This window comes from Protomyctophum bolini (assembly GCF_963924005.1).
Source record: "Protomyctophum bolini genome assembly, chromosome: 5".
NCBI lineage: Eukaryota > Metazoa > Chordata > Actinopteri > Myctophiformes > Myctophidae > Protomyctophum > Protomyctophum bolini.
In genome coordinates, this window is record NC_137866.1 from 44,168,546 (window position 1) to 44,191,505 (window position 22,960).

Sequence of the window (22,960 nt, forward strand, 5' to 3'; positions counted from 1 at the left end):
TTTGATTCGTGTGACTTGAGCGAGCGCGGTATAGTTCTGGTTCTGGAGGACAATCATACTGTAGCTCTGGTCAGTCTGTCAGATTCAGCGCAGCTTGACACCGCAGCTGATATGATTGCATACAGCTGGCCTACAGGACACGGCTCCGCGCATTCGTACGGGGCAATGAGTGACGACACCATACCAACAACTGTTTCACATACCAGTCCATCTTCACGGTGTTAGTAGTCGTGAGATATGGAATTTCCTGTTTTTGTTCCACAGACTGATCTCAGTGATCTGTGATCATCTTTTTGCATCTTCTACACCAGTGTTTCTCAGTGCCATGGGGTCTCACCAGGGGACCCCAATTACGGGTCTGTAACTCTGGACGTTTTCAAATGGGACCCTTTCTTAAAAAATCTTTGTGATCCTATCTATGCTGTCAACATTATCTGTGTTCATTTAACTCGGAGAGTGTACAAAATGGAGGGTCCATTTGGTTCCATTTGTACGCGCTCAGAGTTACAGTCCCGTAAGGGCCCATTTGGACGACTCCCTGGTGGCCCCCAGGCCTGACGTTGAGAACCAGTGCTCGGGGGCCCTATCTTGCGCAGCGCCATCCCCCCTTTATATCTAATCTTATTACTAAACTTTTGCCTACACTTGCCATATTTTACTACTTTGTAAAACATTTTAAAGTAGAGATCTACATCGACAAAAACGTGATCGGGACATCGGTAGTATCAACACTATATCCATATCATGGTATTAAGACTGGATAGTGTCTGTGATTTTTGGATATTGTATTATTTTGATATGGCATAAGTCTTCTAGAGAAATATAAATATCGGATCGGGAAAAATCGGTATCGGCAGATGCTCAAAATCAAATGATCGTAAACGGATCGGGAGCAAAGAGCTGTGATATAGGGACATCCCTTATCCCTACCTAAAAGGTTTAGGCATAAGGGGGTATGCAAGTACACGGCATGCTAGATGGGGCCCTATCTTCTAATGGTATGGAGAGAGGGTGGGGATCTTCTATGGACTGTTGTGTCAGTCAGGAGGAGAGTGTGAGAGAGAGTTTGTAGCAAGAGATCCCTCATTCTGTCTATATGTTTACTGTATAAACGTGTACTTGTTTGATACAGATATTCATTCACCTTCTGGTTTTCTTTTAAATTGTATTTCTCCTTTTCCTTTGTGAAATTCATAGCAATATTGCTGTATTTTGATGGTTATTTTGGACAGTTGGACGGTTTCCTAAATGCATGATTCGACAAAAAAGAAAAGAGGAAAAAAAGCCAATTGTTGCACATCAACAATTAAAGATCAAACTTGAGAGATGTGGCTGCACTTTTTTGCTGAATCATAACTTAGGCCTTAAGTTGCGGAGGGTGTGTGTGTGTATGTGTGGAGGGAGGGGGGGGGGGATGACTGTGAAGATCAAACTGTGAGACTTGACCAAAATGATGAGGAAAAACATGATATTTTCTTTTCTTTTTTCTTTTTGCTGTTGAACATGCTGGATCCTAAAGGCTGGAGGGTTGGGGAGGGGGGGGGGGGGTTCTTGGAGAAGAAGAATATAACATACTGATTATTCTGATTTTATTTGTATTTTATTTTTTACCAATGAAAAGCCATAGAAGCTCATGATAATGAAAATGACAAAAGGCTTGTTTGCGTGTGAGGGTGTGTACCTATGATTGAGCACAGACCTTAGAAAAAAAAACAAAAGGGTCGTGTACACCTAATAAAAGATGAATAAATAACAAACATCCGATAATTATTTGTATTTATTGTTATTGACTCTCGTCTCTGTGAGGTGGAAACCATGTCACATGTCCAAAACTGGCAAAAGTAGCAGATCTATACATGCTCAATCATCATCTACATTTTTCGACCACGGTCGAGATCATGGATTTCACAATGCCACGCCATTTACGCAATTTACGCAATTTCCACAATTTCCAATTTACGCAATTTCCAATTTCCTCAATTTCCAAATTCCGCAATTTCCGCAATTTTCAATTTCCGCAATTTCCACAATTTTCAATTTCCGCAATTTCCACAATTTTCAATTTCCGCAATTTCGAATTTCCGCAATTTCCAATTTCCGCAATTTCCACAATTTCCGCAATTTCCGCAATTCCGCAATTTGACAAAAACGATGGGTTATAGCCCATGTCTTTTGAAATTTTGAAAAAAAAAGTTAGCCTCGTTTCTCATCATTTTGGACCGTGGGCTATAGCCCATATCGTACGGCATACTATGGCACGCCGTTTTTCATCATTTTTGAGGATTTGAAAAAAATGAAAAATGAAAAAAAACGGTGGGTTATAGCCCATGTTTTTTGAAATTTTGAAAAAAAAGTTAGCCTCGTTTCTCATCATTTTGGACCGTGGGCTATAGCCCATATCGTACGGCATACTATAGCGCGCAGTTTTTCATCATTTTTGAAGATTTGAAAAAAAATGACGAAATGACAAAAACGATGGGTTATAGCCCATGTTTTTTGAAATTTTGAAAAAAAAAGTTATCCTCGTTTCTCATCATTTTGGACCATGGGCTATAGCCCATATCGTACGGCATACTATAGCGCGCCGTTTTTAATTATTTTTGAGGATTTGAAAAAAATGAAAAAGAATTCCGCAATTTCCATTTCCGCAATTTCCGCAATTACAATTTCCAGAATTTCCATTTCCGCAATTTCCGCAATTACCATTTCCGCAATTTCCGCAATTTCCGCAATTTCCGCAATTCCGCAATTTGACAAAAACGATGGGTTATAGCCCATGTTTTTTGAAATTTTGAAAAAAAAAGTTAGCCTCGTATCTCATCATTTTGGACCGTGGGCTATAGCCCATATCGTACGGCATACTATGGCACGCAGTTTTTCATCGTTTTTGAGGATTTGAAAAAAATGAAAAAATGAAAAAAACGATGGGTTATAGCCCATGTTTTTTGAAATGTTGAAAAAAAAAGTTAGCCTCGTTTCTCATAATTTTGGACCGTGGGCTATAGCCCATATCGTACGGCATACTATGGCACGCCGTTTTTCATCGTTTTTGAGGATTTGAAAAAAATGAAAAAATCAAAAAAACGATGGGTTATAGCCCATGTTTTTTGAAATGTTGAAAAAAAAAGTTAGCCTCGTTTCTCATCATTTTGGACCGTGGGCTATAGCCCATATCGTACGGCATACTATGGCACGCCGTTTTTCATCGTTTTTGAGGATTTGAAAAAAATGAAAAAATGAAAAAAACGATGGGTTATAGCCCATGTTTTTTGAAATTTTGAAAAAAAAAGTTAGCCTCGTTTCTCATCATTTTGGACCGTGGGCTATAGCCCATATCGTACGGCATACTATGGCACGCCGTTTTTCATCGTTTTTGAGGATTTGAAAAAAATGAAAAAATCAAAAAAACGATGGGTTATAGCCCATGTTTTTTGAAATGTTGAAAAAAAAAGTTAGCCTCGTTTCTCATCATTTTGGACCGTGGGCTATAGCCCATATCGTACGGCATACTATGGCACGCCGTTTTTCATCGTTTTTGAGGATTTGAAAAAAATGAAAAAATGAAAAAAACGATGGGTTATAGCCCATGTTTTTTGAAATTTTGAAAAAAAAAGTTAGCCTCGTTTCTCATCATTTTGGACCGTGGGCTATAGCCCATATCGTACGGCATACTATGGCACGCCGTTTTTCATCATTTTTGAGGATTTGAAAAAAATGAAAAATGAAAAAAACGGTGGGTTATAGCCCATGTTTTTTGAAATTTTGAAAAAAAAGTTAGCCTCGTTTCTCATCATTTTGGACCGTGGGCTATAGCCCATATCGTACGGCATACTATGGCACGCCGTTTTTCATCATTTTTGAGGATTTGAAAAAAATGAAAAATGAAAAAAACGGTGGGTTATAGCCCATGTTTTTTGAAATTTTGAAAAAAAAAGTTATCCTCGTTTCTCATCATTTTGGACCATGGGCTATAGCCCATATCGTACGGCATACTATAGCGCGCCGTTTTTAATTATTTTTGAGGATTTGAAAAAAAATGAAAAAATGAAAAAGAATTCCGCAATTTCCATTTCCGCAATTTCCGCAATTACAATTTCCAGAATTTCCATTTCCGCAATTTCCGCAATTCCGCAATTTGACAAAAACGATGGGTTATAGCCCATGTTTTTTGAAATTTTGAAAAAAAAAGTTAGCCTCGTTTCTCATCATTTTGGACCGTGGGCTATAGCCCATATCGTACGGCATACTATGGCACGCAGTTTTTCATCGTTTTTGAGGATTTGAAAAAAATGAAAAATGAAAAAAACGGTGGGTTATAGCCCATGTTTTTTGAAATTTTGAAAAAAAAATTAGCCTCGTTTCTCATCATTTTGGACCGTGGGCTATAGCCCATATCGTACGGCATACTATAGCGCGCAGTTTTTCATCATTTTTGAAGATTTGAAAAAAATGACGAAATGACAAAAACGATGGGTTATAGCCCATGTTTTTTGAAATTTTGAAAAAAAAAGTTATCCTCGTTTCTCATCATTTTGGACCATGGGCTATAGCCCATATCGTACGGCATACTATAGCGCGCAGTTTTTAATTATTTTTGAGGATTTGAAAAAAAATGAAAAAGAATTCCGCAATTTCCGCAATTTCCATTTCCGCAATTTCCGCAATTACAATTTCCAGAATTTCCATTTCCGCAATTTCCGCAATTACCATTTCCGCAAATCCGCAATTTCCGCAATTCCGCAATTTGACAAAAACGATGGGTTATAGCCCATGTTTTTTGAAATTTTGAAAAAAAAAGTTAGCCTCGTTTCTCATCATTTTGGACCGTGGGCTATAGCCCATATCGTACGGCATACTATGGCACGCAGTTTTTCATCGTTTTTGAGGATTTGAAAAAAATGAAAAAATGAAAAAAACGATGGGTTATAGCCCATGTTTTTTGAAATGTTGAAAAAAAAAGTTAGCCTCGTTTCTCATAATTTTGGACCGTGGGCTATAGCCCATATCGTACGGCATACTATGGCACGCCGTTTTTCATCGTTTTTGAGGATTTGAAAAAAATGAAAAAATCAAAAAAACGATGGGTTATAGCCCATGTTTTTTGAAATGTTGAAAAAAAAAGTTAGCCTCGTTTCTCATCATTTTGGACCGTGGGCTATAGCCCATATCGTACGGCATGCTATGGCACGCCGTTTTTCATCGTTTTTGAGGATTTGAAAAAAATGAAAAAATGAAAAAAACGATGGGTTATAGCCCATGTTTTTTGAAATTTTGAAAAAAAAAGTTAGCCTCGTTTCTCATCATTTTGGACCGTGGGCTATAGCCCATATCGTACGGCATACTATGGCACGCCGTTTTTCATCATTTTTGAGGATTTGAAAAAAATGAAAAATGAAAAAAACGGTGGGTTATAGCCCATGTTTTTTGAAATTTTGAAAAAAAAAGTTAGCCTCGTTTCTCATCATTTTGGACCGTGGGCTATAGCCCATATCGTACGGCATACTATAGCGCGCAGTTTTTCTTCATTTTTGAAGATTTGAAAAAAATGACGAAATGACAAAAACGATGGGTTATAGCCCATGTTTTTTGAAAATTTGAAAAAAAAAGTTATCCTCGTTTCTCATCATTTTGGACCATGGGCTATAGCCCATATCGTACGGCATACTATAGCGCGCCGTTTTTAATTATTTTTGAGGATTTGAAAAAAAATGAAAAAATGAAAAAGAATTCCGCAATTTCCGCAATTTCCATTTCCGCAATTTCCGCAATTACAATTTCCAGAATTTCCATTTCCGCAATTTCCGCAATTACCATTTCCGCAATTTCCGCAATTTCCGCAATTCCGCAATTTGACAAAAACGATGGGTTATAGCCCATGTTTTTTGAAATTTTGAAAAAAGAAAGTTAGCCTCGTTTCTCATCATTTTGGACCGTGGGCTATAGCCCATATCGTACGGCATACTATGGCACGCAGTTTTTCATTGTTTTTGAGGATTTGAAAAAAATGAAAAAATGAAAAAAACGATGGGTTATAGCCCATGTTTTTTGAAATGTTGAAAAAAAAAGTTAGCCTCGTTTCTCATAATTTTGGACCGTGGGCTATAGCCCATATCGTACGGCATACTATGGCACGCCGTTTTTCATCGTTTTTGAGGATTTGAAAAAAATGAAAAAATAAAAAAAACGATGGGTTATAGCCCATGTTTTTTGAAATGTTGAAAAAAAAAGTTAGCCTCGTTTCTCATCATTTTGGACCGTGGGCTATAGCCCATATCGTACGGCATACTATGGCACGCCGTTTTTCATCGTTTTTGAGGATTTGAAAAAAATGAAAAAAACGATGGGTTATAGCCCATGTTTTTTGAAATTTTGAATAAAAACGTTAGCCTCGTTTCTCATCATTTTGGACCGTGGGCTATAGCCCATATCGTACGGCATACTATGGCACGCCGTTTTTCATCGTTTTTGAGGATTTGAAAAAAATGAAAAAATGAAAAAAAACGATGGGTTATAGCCCATGTTTTTTGAAATTTTGAAAAAAAAAGTTAGCCTCATTTCTCATCATTTTGGATCGTGGGCTATAGCCCATATCGTACGGCATACTATGGCACGCCGTTTTTCATCGTTTTTGAGGATTTGAAAAAAATGAAAAGATGAAAAAAACGATGGGTTATAGCCCATGTTTTTTGAAATTTAGAAAAAAAAAGTTATCCTCGTTTCTCATCATTTATTATATAGGCTATCATTTCTTTATGTGCTGATCGACCAATATGTTGGGGACACATGCCTACATATTTTATCTGAGATTTGGGAACAATTTATTGATTCAACATGAAGACTAAAGCCTTCTGAATAAATCTATACGCAAGTGTATGCCTCCGCAAATGTCTACGCCACCTAAAGAGGATTTGACGGAGTTTCCGACCAACCTACGTGAGCGTCAAGTTCACGGCCATTTCCTTGAATTCCAAATTAAAATGTGGGAAATCCACGTAAATTCCGCTAGCACGTCACGTCATGTTATCATCGTAAACGCCGTTGTGAATTTGGACCATGGTGTTGCAAAGCAAAAGAAAGCGCTGGTAGTGTACTATCCAAGCTTCTGCCTGGATATAGGGTTCGAAGCCCTACAGCGCTGTAACCTGCTAACCTTAGTCCTGTTGTATGTTCACATTAAATATCAAATTCACTATTTCATCAGTGTGAAGTCAACTTGGAGAAATGGAGAGCAAAGGGTTAAATCTGGACTGACAATCATTGCCACTGACACTCTGCTGATTGTCACTCACTCACTCACTCCCCAGTTGCCTCACTAATCAGCATCAGTGCATTCACTGCACCTGAGAGTAGGGCGTTGGCCAAACACAGGAAACACACAAACCTCCATGAGAAACAGCAGTGTGCATCCAAACAGGAGCAACACACACAAACAGCAGAGCAGAACGGTGCAGCCATATAAATGCTGGAGAGACAGCCGGTGAGAGAACTGTATATCTGTGACAGATCATGCCAGTTGCATGCCAGTTCATGGACACTTGTTATTGTTTGTTGTTGTTTATGATGACTTGAGTTGAAGTTAAAGGAAACATGATGGCCAATTGGACATGAACAATGAACATGATCATTTGATTTAAAATAAATTTGAATTGATTATTGATTGATAAAAACGTTTCAATGATGCTAATTAATTCAGTTTATTTAATTTACATTTCATGAGTTTATTATGTTTAAAAACTGTTTAGAAATGAATTGATTTAGAAATGAGTTGATTAAGAGACACTTAAGTAAAAATGATATTTAGGTGTTTATTTTCCCTTTAAGGTTTTTCACCTTACCTGACTTACACAATACCTGTACAACTGTACTCAACTACAAAGTAAAGAAGAGTAAAAAGAAGGAAACTGTGTGGTCATTGTATGAGTGAAACCCAGTAACAATCTCCATATGGTCTGTGCCATCCCTTTCAAGCAGGGAAACTGCAAAAAATACTAAATAGCTTGACAACCAGTGTTAAGATGCTGTGTTTAGATTACCCCACCTGAAACTAATCTATAATACGATATGGGCTATAGCCCATGGTCCAAAATGATGAGAAACGAGGCTAACTTTTTTTTTCAAAATTTCAAAAAACATGGGCTATAACCCATCGTTTTTTTATATTTTCATTTTTTTCAAATCCTCAAAAATGATGAAAAACGGCGTGCTATAGTATGCCGTACGATATGGGCTATAGCCCATGGTCCAAAATGATGAGAAACGAGGATAACTAAAAAAAAATCAAAAAACATGGGCTATAACCCATCGTCGCATGGAGACAGAACTCTGCACCATGCATCTCACATTCCTTTGTGGCATAAACATAAAGACAAGGATGTATAAACCGAATGTTGTAGGTTCAAAAATGAGTCAATATAAAAACTGAAACAACAAATCACACTCTTCATTAGGAGTGACATATTGGGTAAGACTAAGATAACGGTTGTAAAAAGCCCCTTGCTGGGCTTGAACCTAGAACCTTCTGTTTGCAAAGCCTGTGTCTTAACCGCTGCTACAACTTTGCTTATACATTAGAGACAGGTAGGCCTACAAAGGTACAACCTTGCAAAGATGCAAAATGAAAAAAGAATAACTAAAGGCCCTGTTCTTTGTAATACACATACAAACTTGGAAAAACATCCTTGATGTAAGAGTGAGCTAAATATTGTATAAATGTCCGTACTAGTAGGCCTACTTGTGTGCAACAAGCAAGTAGGCACTCAATAGGGTGCAGTTCTAGTTTATTTTGCCATAACACCCACATTTTACTGTGTGGAAACACCGGGGGGGAAATACCCCCCCCGGCCCCACTGTACTGCATCCCAGTAGACCCAGGGTAACAGAGTACATCGATGAGTATTGGCTTCAGTGCTTGGGTACAGCTTGGTCCCCCAGGCTGGCCTTGAACCTGCTTTGGCCATGTACCTCGGTACACAGTCGCCTTGGTAGCCACGCTAGAACTCGATCACCTAGAGCACCTCCACCAATTACACTTGTTTCTTTAGGGCTTTTATGTCGAAAGTGTGCATTGTTTTTTAACCTAAAGAACCTCTATATTCTGAAAGGTGGGTTAAGTCAGACATTCTCAACTGCATCAAGTTCGAACCTGCTGAAGATTTAAAGGTCGGTCCCTGTTTCAATCCTGGATTTAGGCAGTTCAAATGAGGTACAGAAACCCCTTCGACTCTTTGGCTGATCTCACGGAGTGAAAAACTTTGAGTTTACAGAAGAACAAAAGAAACAAAAAATAAGTGTGAATTGTCTGGAGCCAGTAGCTCAGTGTGTTAGAATGCTGCCACATGATCGGGAGATGGTGGGTTCAAAGCCCACTCAGGTTCAAACAAAAAAATAAAGGGGCCAATCCCACCCCATTCTTTACTGACACTTTGCATTCCACACTTCCTTTTTTTGTTCCAAGTGTTTCAACAATGTTGCAACTTCCGGGCCACCGATTGGCCGGTGCCCGGATCGTGCAGGCTACCATTGGCTGGTTCCAACTGGGGTTCCAACCCAGGAGCCAATGGGGGCATGGTCCCGCCCCTACCTCTCAGTAATTCCAAAACAGCACGGCGGTGACCATCTTGTTACAGTGTGCGGTGGATGGAGGTATTCATAATTTTAATAAATCGTACAAGGCGTTTGGAAAATATTTAAAGGCAGCAGGGCTTTCTCCAGGGGCCAATAAGGGAACGATTTTAATTTGGAACATTTCTGTCCATTTTTGGCTTAGTTATGGACATGTAGTATCTGTTAGCATGTTAGCTAGCTGCTGGATGATGATGATGATGATGGGTTCTTAATATTATGTGTGAATATTTCATATTTTTTTATTAAATCGTACAAGGCGTTTGGAAAATATTTAAAGGCGGCAGGGCTTTCTCCAGGGGCCAATAAGGGAACGATTTTAATTTGGAACATTTCTGTCCATTTTTGGCTTAGTTATGGACATGTATAGTATCTGTTAGCATGTTAGCTAGCTGCTGGATGATGATGATGATGATGGGTTCTTCTTATTATGTGTGAATATTTCATATTTTTTTATTAAATCGTACAAGGCGTTTGGAAATTAGTGAAAGGCACCGTGGCGTCAACCAGGTCTCACCAAGGAATCGACTTTAATTTGGAACATTTTTGGTTCATTTTGGCATAGACATGGACATTGCAGCATATGTTAGCATTAGCTGCAATGGGTTCTTCTCATTATTGCGAACGCAGTGATTGCGAACTCAGTGAGCACTTACTATGAGACCTAGCAGATCATGTCTGTCTGTCTGTGTGTGTGTCTGTCCCGCTATCCAAATATGGAGTGTGTTGCATCAGCAATCACTCAGCTCCATATATGGCCACAAAAGGGGCCAGGTCCACTCGGCTCCATATATGGGCACAAAATGTGAAAATTATGTAATATGAGCCAGATTGTAGATTGGCTATTTTAGTATTTTTCTTGTTTTATTTATTTAACTGTCTAGGCCTATTCACATGCAATGAACTCAAGTGTCACAAAGCAAAGCAACACGAAAAGCGATGGTAATAGTACTATTAGCCAGCTTCTGCTGACCTATATGGGGTGCTCAATAACCTGCTTTGATGACACTTTTGTCCTTTTGTATGTTTAAATCAAATGTCAAATTATAGTTCAAAGACACCAAGAAGATAGTCTGTGATTACAATATCAATTTAAAATGTATTACCCATTTCTTGTTTCCTGTTTTCCACTTCATGATAAATGCTTTTATGTGATGTATTCCCATGCTTTTGTTCTTGCTTAATGTAAGTCGCTCTGGATTAAGAGCGTCTGCTAAATGCCTAAATTGTAAAATTGTAAATTGTCCCCTTGCGCGCAGGGTCCGGCCCATTCCTCTCTGTTATGTCATATGACGAGCATTTAACTTTTAATATCACAATTATTGTAGCTAATCTTTAACTGAATCTGGAAGTATTCCTTTATTAAATGATTCTTCATAGTCTGGAATTGTAACTGATCAATTTTCTTTTGTGACTTTCGCCTTTATTTTATATGGAGGGACAGTCAGTGGTGTAAACTTTATTTATATAGCACATTTCATACATAAAATGCAACTCTGTCACATTCTGTCTCTCCCTCAGTCTCCACACTGGCCTCCCATATCCCATTCCAGCACACCCAGTTCCATTTACACACCTGTCAACTACCTAATCAGCCCAGCAGTGAACACTTCTCCAATCAACCTGCTCACTATAAAACTGGACTCAGTACAAACACTCATTGTCAGTTCATAACCTGTGTCACAGATGTCCTGCCTGTTCATGTGTTGACTTTGATGTCATTCTGATTCATGCCTGATTCCTACCTGCATTCCCCTGTGTAAGATATCTCGTAATTCTTTATTAAATACTTTATTATTATACTCTAGTTTGTTGTGACTTTGCTCCTGGGTTCAACTCTGTCTGCATCCTTGACAACTAAAGTACTTCACATATTAAACTTTATTTATATAGCACATGTCATACATAAAATGCAACTCAAAGTACTTCACATGAAAAAAAATAAAAAAAATAACAAGCAGCGGAATGCCAGAAACAAAAAGTAGGTCAATCTACAATTAGCAAATAAAAATAGCAATACAAAACTAAAACATTAAAAATGGTAAGGAAATTTGTATTGGATAATACATTTTAAATTGATATTATTAGATATTCAACTTTATTGACATTTATAATTAAATTGGTGTCTTTACACTGTAGAATCCATTGTTGTTTGTTTCTGTTGCTTAACTCTGTTGCTTTAACTACATATAAGTGTCTATTTGTTTGTCTCTAAATGTTTTGATGAATTGAACAATGCCCTTTGTTCAATTCATGCCATACTATAGCACGCCGTTTTTCATCATTTTTGAGGATTTGAAGAAAATTCAAAATTTCAAAAAACATGGGTTATAGCCCATCGTTTTTTGAATTTTTGAAAAAAATGTTATCCTCATTTTTCATCATTTTTGAACATGGGCTATAGCCCCTACCGTACGGCATACTATAGCACGCCGTTTTTCATCAATTTTGAGGATTTGAAGAAAATTCAAAATTTCAAAAAACATGGGTTATAGCCCATCGTTTTTTGAATTTTTGAAAAAATGTTATCCTCATTTTTCATCATTTTTGAACATGGGCTATAGCCCCTACCGTACGGCATACTATAGCACGCCGTTTTTCATCATTTTTGAGGATTTGAAGAAAATTCAAAATTTCAAAAAACATGGGTTATAGCCCATCATTTTTTTAATTTTTGAAAAAAATGTTATCCTCATTTTTCATCATTTTTGAACATGGGCTATAGCCCCTACCGTACAGCATACTATAGCACGCCGTTTTTCATCATTTTTGAGGATTTGAAGAAAATTCAAAATTTCAAAAAACATGGGTTATAGCCCATCGTTTTTTGAATTTTTGAAAAAAATGTTATCTTCATTTTTCATCATTTTTGAACATGGGCTATAGCCCCTACCGTACGGCATACTATAGCACGCCGTTTTTCATCATTTTTGAGGATTTGAAGAAAATTCAAAATTTCAAAAAACATGGGTTATAGCCCATCGTTTTTTGAATTTTTGAAAAAAATGTTATCCTCATTTTTCATCATTTTTGAACATGGGCTATAGCCCCTACCGTACGGCATACTATAGCACGCCGTTTTTCATCAATTTTGAGGATTTGAAGAAAATTCAAAATTTCAAAAAACATGGGTTATAGCCCATCGTTTTTTGAATTTTTGAAAAAATGTTATCCTCATTTTTCATCATTTTTGAACATGGGCTATAGCCCCTACCGTACGGCATACTATAGCACGCCGTTTTTCATCATTTTTGAGGATTTGAAGAAAATTCAAAATTTCAAAAAACATGGGTTATAGCCCATCATTTTTTGAATTTTTGAAAAAAATGTTATCCTCATTTTTCATCATTTTTGAACATGGGCTATAGCCCCTACCATACAGCATACTATAGCACGCCGTTTTTCATCATTTTTGAGGATTTGAAGAAAATTCAAAATTTCAAAAAACATGGGTTATAGCCCATCGTTTTTTGAATTTTTGAAAAAAAAATTATCTTCATTTTTCATCATTTTTGAACATGGGCTATAGCCCCTACCGTACGGCATACTATAGCACGCCGTTTTTCATCATTTTTGAGGATTTGAAGAAAATTCAAAATTTCAAAAAACATGGGTTATAGCCCATCGTTTTTTGAATTTTTGAAAAAAATGTTATCCTCATTTTTCATCATTTTTGAACATGGGCTATAGCCCCTACCGTACGGCATACTATAGCACGCCGTTTTTCATCATTTTTGAGGATTTGAAGAAAATTCAAAATTTCAAAAAACATGGGTTATAGCCCATCGTTTTTTGATTTTTTGAAAAAAATGTTATCCTCATTTTTCATCATTTTTGAACATGGGGTATAGCCCCTACGGTACGGCATACTATAGCACGCCGTTTTTCATCATTTTTGAGGATTTGAAGAAAATTCAAAATTTCAAAAAACATGGGTTATAGCCCATCGTTTTTTGAATTTTTGAAAAAATGTTATCCTCATTTTTCATCATTTTTGAACATGGGCTATAGCCCCTACCGTACGGCATACTATAGCACGCCGTTTTTCATCATTTTTGAGGATTTGAAGAAAATTCAAAATTTCAAAAAACATGGGTTATAGCCCATCATTTTTTGAATTTTTGAAAAAAATGTTATCCTCATTTTTCATCATTTTTGAACATGGGCTATAGCCCCTACCGTACAGCATACTATAGCACGCCGTTTTTCATCATTTTTGAGGATTTGAAGAAAATTCAAAATTTCAAAAAACATGGGTTATAGCCCATCGTTTTTTGAATTTTTGAAAAAAATGTTATCTTCATTTTTCATCATTTTTGAACATGGGCTATAGCCCCTACCGTACGGCATACTATAGCACGCCGTTTTTCATCATTTTTGAGGATTTGAAGAAAATTCAAAATTTCAAAAAACATGGGTTATAGCCCATCGTTTTTTGAATTTTTGAAAAAAATGTTATCCTCATTTTTCATCATTTTTGAACATGGGCTATAGCCCCTACCGTACGGCATACTATAGCACGCCGTTTTTCATCAATTTTGAGGATTTGAAGAAAATTCAAAATTTCAAAAAACATGGGTTATAGCCCATCGTTTTTTGAATTTTTGAAAAAATGTTATCCTCATTTTTCATCATTTTTGAACATGGGCTATAGCCCCTACCGTACGGCATACTATAGCACGCCGTTTTTCATCATTTTTGAGGATTTGAAGAAAATTCAAAATTTCAAAAAACATGGGTTATAGCCCATCATTTTTTGAATTTTTGAAAAAAATGTTATCCTCATTTTTCATCATTTTTGAACATGGGCTATAGCCCCTACCATACAGCATACTATAGCACGCCGTTTTTCATCATTTTTGAGGATTTGAAGAAAATTCAAAATTTCAAAAAACATGGGTTATAGCCCATCGTTTTTTGAATTTTTGAAAAAAAAATTATCTTCATTTTTCATCATTTTTGAACATGGGCTATAGCCCCTACCGTACGGCATACTATAGCACGCCGTTTTTCATCATTTTTGAGGATTTGAAGAAAATTAAAAATTTCAAAAAACATGGGTTATAGCCCATCGTTTTTTGAATTTTTGAAAAAAATGTTATCCTCATTTTTCATCATTTTTGAACATGGGGTATAGCCCCTACGGTACGGCATACTATAGCACGCCGTTTTTCATCATTTTTGAGGATTTGAAGAAAATTCAAAATTTCAAAAAACATGGGTTATAGCCCATCGTTTTTTGAATTTTTGAAAAAAATGTTATCCTCATTTTACATCATTTTTGAACATGGGCTATAGCCCCTACCGTACGGCATACTATAGCACGCCGTTTTTCATCATTTTTGAGGATTTGAAGAAAATTCAAAATTTCAAAAAACATGGGTTATAGCCCATCGTTTTTTGAATTTTTGAAAAAAATGTTATCCTAATTTTTCATCATTTTTGAACATGGGCTATAGCCCCTACCGTACGGCATACTATAGCACGCCGTTTTTCATCATTTTTGAGGATTTGAAGAAAATTCAAAATTTCAAAAAACATGGGTTATAGCCCATTGTTTTTTGAATTTTTGAAAAAAATGTTATCCTCATTTTTCATCATTTTTGAACATGGGCTATAGCCCCTACCGTACGGCATACTATAGCACGCCGTTTTTCATCATTTTTGAGGATTTGAAGAAAATTCAAAATTTCAAAAAACATGGGTTATAGCCCATCATTTTTTGAATTTTTGAAAAAAATGTTATCCTCATTTTTCATCATTTTTGAACATGGGCTATAGCCCCTACCATACAGCATACTATAGCACGCCGTTTTTCATCATTTTTGAGGATTTGAAGAAAATTCAAAATTTCAAAAAACATGGGTTATAGCCCATCGTTTTTTGAATTTTTGAAAAAAAAATTATCTTCATTTTTCATCATTTTTGAACATGGGCTATAGCCCCTACCGTACGGCATACTATAGCACGCCGTTTTTCATCATTTTTGAGGATTTGAAGAAAATTAAAAATTTCAAAAAACATGGGTTATAGCCCATCGTTTTTTGAATTTTTGAAAAAAATGTTATCCTCATTTTTCATCATTTTTGAACATGGGCTATAGCCCCTACCGTACGGCATACTATAGCACGCCGTTTTTCATCATTTTTGAGGATTTGAAGAAAATTCAAAATTTCAAAAAACATGGGTTGTAGCCCATCGTTTTTTGAATTTTTGAAAAAAATGTTATCCTCATTTTTCATCATTTTTGAACATGGGCTATAGCTCCTACGGTACGGCATACTATAGCACGCCGTTTTTCATCATTTTTGAGGATTTGAAGAAAATTCAAAATTTCAAAAAACATGGGTTATAGCCCATCGTTTTTTGAATTTTTGAAAAAAATGTTATCCTCATTTTACATCATTTTTGAACATGGGCTATAGCCCCTACCGTACGGCATACTATAGCACGCCGTTTTTCATCATTTTTGAGGATTTGAAGAAAATTCAAAATTTCAAAAAACATGGGTTATAGCCCATCGTTTTTTGAATTTTTGAAAAAAATGTTATCCTAATTTTTCATCATTTTTGAACATGGGCTATAGCCCCTACCGTACGGCATACTATAGCACGCCGTTTTTCATCATTTTTGAGGATTTGAAGAAAATTCAAAATTTCAAAAAACATGGGTTATAGCCCATTGTTTTTTGAATTTTTGAAAAAAATGTTATCCTCATTTTTCATAATTTTTGAACATGGGCTATAGCCCCTACCGTACGGCATACTATAGCACGCCGTTTTTCATCATTTTTGAGGATTTGAAGAAAATTCAAAATTTCAAAAAACATGGGTTATAGCCCATCGTTTTTTGAATTTTTGAAAAAAATGTTATCCTCATTTTTCATCATTTTTGAACATGGGCTATAGCCCCTACCGTACGGCATACTATAGCACGCCGTTTTTCATCAATTTTGAGGATTTGAAGAAAATTCAAAATTTCAAAAAACATGGGTTATAGCCCATCGTTTTTTGAATTTTTGAAAAAATGTTATCCTCATTTTTCATCATTTTTGAACATGGGCTATAGCCCCTACCGTACGGCATACTATAGCACGCCGTTTTTCATCATTTTTGAGGATTTGAAGAAAATTCAAAATTTCAAAAAACATGGGTTATAGCCCATCATTTTTTGAATTTTTGAAAAAAATGTTATCCTCATTTTTCATCATTTTTGAACATGGGCTATAGCCCCTACCATACAGCATACTATAGCACGCCGTTTTTCATCATTTTTGAGGATTTGAAGAAAATTCAAAATTTCAAAAAACATGGGTTATAGCCCATCGTTTTTTGAATTTTTGAAAAAAAAATTATCTTCATTTTTCATCATTTTTGAACATGGGCTATAGCCCCTACCGTACGGCATACTATAGCACGCCGTTTTTCATCATTTTTGAGGATTTGAAGAAAATTAAAAATTTCAAAAAACATGGGTTATAGCCCATCGTTTTTTGAATTTTTGAAAAAAATGTTATCCTCATTTTTCATCATTTTTGAACATGGGGTATAGCCCCTACGGTACGGCATACTATAGCACGCCGTTTTTCATCATTTTTGAGGATTTGAAGAAAATTCAAAATTTCAAAAAACATGGGTTATAGCCCATCGTTTTTTGAATTTTTGAAAAAAATGTTATCCTCATTTTACATCATTTTTGAACATGGGCTATAGCCCCTACCGTACGGCATACTATAGCACGCCGTTTTTCATCATTTTTGAGGATTTGAAGAAAATTCAAAATTTCAAAAAACATGGGTTATAGCCCATCGTTTTTTGAATTTTTGAAAAAAATGTTATCCTAATTTTTCATCATTTTTGAACATGGGCTATAGCCCCTACCGTACGGCATACTATAGCACGCCGTTTTTCATCATTTTTGAGGATTTGAAGAAAATTCAAAATTTCAAAAAACATGGGTTATAGCCCATTGTTTTTTGAATTTTTGAAAAAAATGTTATCCTCATTTTTCATCATTTTTGAACATGGGCTATAGCCCCTACCGTACGGCATACTATAGCACGCCGTTTTTCATCATTTTTGAGGATTTGAAGAAAATTCAAAATTTCAAAAAACATGGGTTATAGCCCATCATTTTTTGAATTTTTGAAAAAAATGTTATCCTCATTTTTCATCATTTTTGAACATGGGCTATAGCCCCTACCATACAGCATACTATAGCACGCCGTTTTTCATCATTTTTGAGGATTTGAAGAAAATTCAAAATTTCAAAAAACATGGGTTATAGCCCATCGTTTTTTGAATTTTTGAAAAAAAAATTATCTTCATTTTTCATCATTTTTGAACATGGGCTATAGCCCCTACCGTACGGCATACTATAGCACGCCGTTTTTCATCATTTTTGAGGATTTGAAGAAAATTAAAAATTTCAAAAAACATGGGTTATAGCCCATCGTTTTTTGAATTTTTGAAAAAAATGTTATCCTCATTTTTCATCATTTTTGAACATGGGCTATAGCCCCTACCGTACGGCATACTATAGCACGCCGTTTTTCATCATTTTTGAGGATTTGAAGAAAATTCAAAATTTCAAAAAACATGGGTTGTAGCCCATCGTTTTTTGAATTTTTGAAAAAAATGTTATCCTCATTTTTCATCATTTTTGAACATGGGCTATAGCTCCTACGGTACGGCATACTATAGCACGCCGTTTTTCATCATTTTTGAGGATTTGAAGAAAATTCAAAATTTCAAAAAACATGGGTTATAGCCCATCGTTTTTTGAATTTTTGAAAAAAATGTTATCCTCATTTTACATCATTTTTGAACATGGGCTATAGCCCCTACCGTACGGCATACTATAGCACGCCGTTTTTCATCATTTTTGAGGATTTGAAGAAAATTCAAAATTTCAAAAAACATGGGTTATAGCCCATCGTTTTTTGAATTTTTGAAAAAAATGTTATCCTAATTTTTCATCATTTTTGAACATGGGCTATAGCCCCTACCGTACGGCATACTATAGCACGCCGTTTTTCATCATTTTTGAGGATTTGAAGAAAATTCAAAATTTCAAAAAACATGGGTTATAGCCCATTGTTTTTTGAATTTTTGAAAAAAATGTTATCCTCATTTTTCATAATTTTTGAACATGGGCTATAGCCCCTACCGTACGGCATACTATAGCACGCCGTTTTTCATCATTTTTGAGGATTTGAAGAAAATTCAAAATTTCAAAAAACATGGGTTATAGCCCATCGTTTTTTGAATTTTTGAAAAAAATGTTATCCTCATTTTTCATCATTTTTGAACATGGGCTATAGCCCCTACCGTACGGCATACTATAGCACGCCGTTTTTCATCATTTTTGAGGATTTGAAGAAAATTCAAAATTTCCAAAAACATGGGTTATAGCCCATTGTTTTTTGAATTTTTGAAAAAAATGTTATCCTCATTTTTCATCATTTTTGAACATGGGCTATAGCCCCTACCGTACGGCATACTATAGCACGCCGTTTTTCATCATTTTTGAGGATTTGAAGAAAATTCAAAATTTCAAAAAACATGGGTTATAGCCCATCGTTTTTTGAATTTTTGAAAAAAATGTTATCCTCATTTTTCATCATTTTTGAACATGGGCTATAGCCCCTACCGTACGGCATACTATAGCACGCCGTTTTTCATAATTTTTGAGGATTTGAAGAAAATTCAAAATTTCAAAAAACATAGGTTATAGCCCATCGTTTTTTGAATTTTTGAAAAAAATGTAATCCTCATTTTTCATCATTTTTGAACATGGGCTATAGCTCCTACCGTACGGCATACTATAGCACGCCGTTTTTCATCATTTTTGAGGATTTGAAGAAAATTCAAAATTTCAAAAAACATGGGTTATAGCCCATCGTTTTTTGAATTTTTGAAAAAAATGTTATCCTCATTTTTCATCATTTTTGAACATGGGCTATAGCCCCTACCGTACGGCATACTATAGCACGCCGTTCTTCATCATTTTTGAGGATTTGAAGCAAATTCAAAATTTCTAAAAACATGGGTTTTAGCCCATCGTTTTTTGAATTTTTGAAAAAAATGTTATCCTCATTTTTCATCATTTTTGAACATGGGCTATAGCCCCTACCGTACGGCATACTATAGCACGCCGTTTTTCATCATTTTTGAGGATTTGAAGAAAATTCAAAATTTCTAAAAACATGGGTTATAGGCCATCGTTTTTTGAATTTTTGAAAAAAATGTTATCCTCATTTTTCATCATTTTTGAACATGGGCTATAGCCCCTACCGTACGGCATACTATAGCACGCCGTTTTTCATCATTTTTGAGGATTTGAAGAAAATTCAAAATTTCAAAAAACATGGGTTATAGCCCATCGTTTTTTGAATTTTTGAAAAAAATGTTATCCTAATTTTTCATCATTTTTGAACATGGGCTATAGCCCCTACCGTACGGCATACTATAGCACGCCGTTTTTCATCATTTTTGAGGATTTGAAGAAAATTCAAAATTTCAAAAAACATGGGTTATAGCCCATTGTTTTTTGAATTTTTGAAAAAAATGTTATCCTCATTTTTCATAATTTTTGAACATGGGCTATAGCCCCTACCGTACGGCATACTATAGCACGCCGTTTTTCATCATTTTTGAGGATTTGAAGAAAATTCAAAATTTCAAAAAACATGGGTTATAGCCCATCGTTTTTTGAATTTTTGAAAAAAATGTTATCCTCATTTTTCATCATTTTTGAACATGGGCTATAGCCCCTACCGTACGGCATACTATAGCACGCCGTTTTTCATCATTTTTGAGGATTTGAAGAAAATTCAAAATTTCCAAAAACATGGGTTATAGCCCATTGTTTTTTGAATTTTTGAAAAAAATGTTATCCTCATTTTTCATCATTTTTGAACATGGGCTATAGCCCCTACCGTACGGCATACTATAGCACGCCGTTTTTCATCATTTTTGAGGATTTGAAGAAAATTCAAAATTTCAAAAAACATGGGTTATAGCCCATCGTTTTTTGAATTTTTGAAAAAAATGTTATCCTCATTTTTCATCATTTTTGAACATGGGCTATAGCCCCTACCGTACGGCATACTATAGCACGCCGTTTTTCATAATTTTTGAGGATTTGAAGAAAATTCAAAATTTCAAAAAACATAGGTTATAGCCCATCGTTTTTTGAATTTTTGAAAAAAATGTAATCCTCATTTTTCATCATTTTTGAACATGGGCTATAGCTCCTACCGTACGGCATACTATAGCACGCCGTTTTTCATCATTTTTGAGGATTTGAAGAAAATTCAAAATTTCAAAAAACATGGGTTATAGCCCATCGTTTTTTGAATTTTTGAAAAAAATGTTATCCTCATTTTTCATCATTTTTGAACATGGGCTATAGCCCCTACCGTACGGCATACTATAGCACGCCGTTCTTCATCATTTTTGAGGATTTGAAGCAAATTCAAAATTTCTAAAAACATGGGTTTTAGCCCATCGTTTTTTGAATTTTTGAAAAAAATGTTATCCTCATTTTTCATCATTTTTGAACATGGGCTATAGCCCCTACCGTACGGCATACTATAGCACGCCGTTTTTCATCATTTTTGAGGATTTGAAGAAAATTCAAAATTTCTAAAAACATGGGTTATAGGCCATCGTTTTTTGAATTTTTGAAAAAAATGTTATCCTCATTTTTCATCATTTTTGAACATGGGCTATAGCCCCTACCGTACGGCATACTATAGCACGCCGTTTTTCATCATTTTTGAGGATTTGAAGAAAATTCAAAATTTCAAAAAACATGGGTTATAGCCCATCGTTTTTTGAATTTTTGAAAAAAATGTTATCCTCATTTTTCATCATTTTTGAACATGGGCTATAGCCCCTACCGTACGGCATACTATAGCACGCCGTTTTTCATCATTTTTGAGGATTTGAAGAAAATTCAAAATTTCAAAAAACATGGGTTATAGCCCATCGTTTTTTGAATTTTTGAAAAAAATGTTATCCTCATTTTTCATCATTTTTGAACATGGGCTATAGCCCCTACCGTACGGCATACTATAGCACGCCGTTTTTCATCATTTTTGAGGATTTGAAGAAAATTCAAAATTTCAAAAAACATGGGTTGTAGCCCATCGTTTTTTGAATTTTTGAAAAAAACTGTTATCCTCATTTTTCATCATTTTTGAACATGGGCTATAGCTCCTACCGTACGGCATACTATAGCACGCCGTTTTTCATCATTTTTGAGGATTTGAAGAAAATTCAAAATTTCAAAAAACATGGGTTATAGCCCATCGTTTTTTGATTTTTTGAAAAAAATGTTATCCTCATTTTTCATCATTTTTGAACATGGGGTATAGCCCCTACGGTACGGCATACTATAGCACGCCGTTTTTCATCATTTTTGAGGATTTGAAGAAAATTCAAAATTTCAAAAAACATGGGTTATAGCCCATCGTTTTTTGAATTTTTGAAAAAAATGTTATCCTCATTTTACATCATTTTTGAACATGGGCTATAGCCCCTACCGTACGGCATACTATAGCACGCCGTTTTTCATCATTTTTGAGGATTTGAAGAAAATTCAAAATTTCAAAAAACATGGGTTATAGCCCATCGTTTTTTTAATTTTTGAAAAAAATGTTATCCTCATTTTTCATCATTTTTGAACATGGGCTATAGCCCCTACCGTACGGCATACTATAGCACGCCGTTTTTCATCATTTTTGAGGATTTGAAGAAAATTCAAAATTTCCAAAAACATGGGTTATAGCCCATTGTTTTTTGAATTTTTGAAAAAAATGTTATCCTCATTTTTCATCATTTTTGAACATGGGCTATAGCCCCTACCGTACGGCATACTATAGCACGCCGTTTTTCATCATTTTTGAGGATTTGAAGAAAATTCATATTTCAAATTCATCAAATCCTCATTTTTCATCATTTTTGAACATGGGCTATAGCCCCTACCGTACGGCATACTATAGCACGCCGTTTTTCATAATTTTTGAGGATTTGAAGAAAATTCAAAATTTCAAAAAACATGGGTTATAGCCCATCGTTTTTTTAATTTTTGAAAAAAATGTTATCCTCATTTTTCATCATTTTTGAACATGGGCTATAGCCCCTACCGTACGGCATACTATAGCACGCCGTTTTTCATCATTTTTGAGGATTTGAAGAAAATTCAAAATTTCCAAAAACATGGGTTATAGCCCATTGTTTTTTGAATTTTTGAAAAAAATGTTATCCTCATTTTTCATCATTTTTGAACATGGGCTATAGCCCCTACCGTACGGCATACTATAGCACGCCGT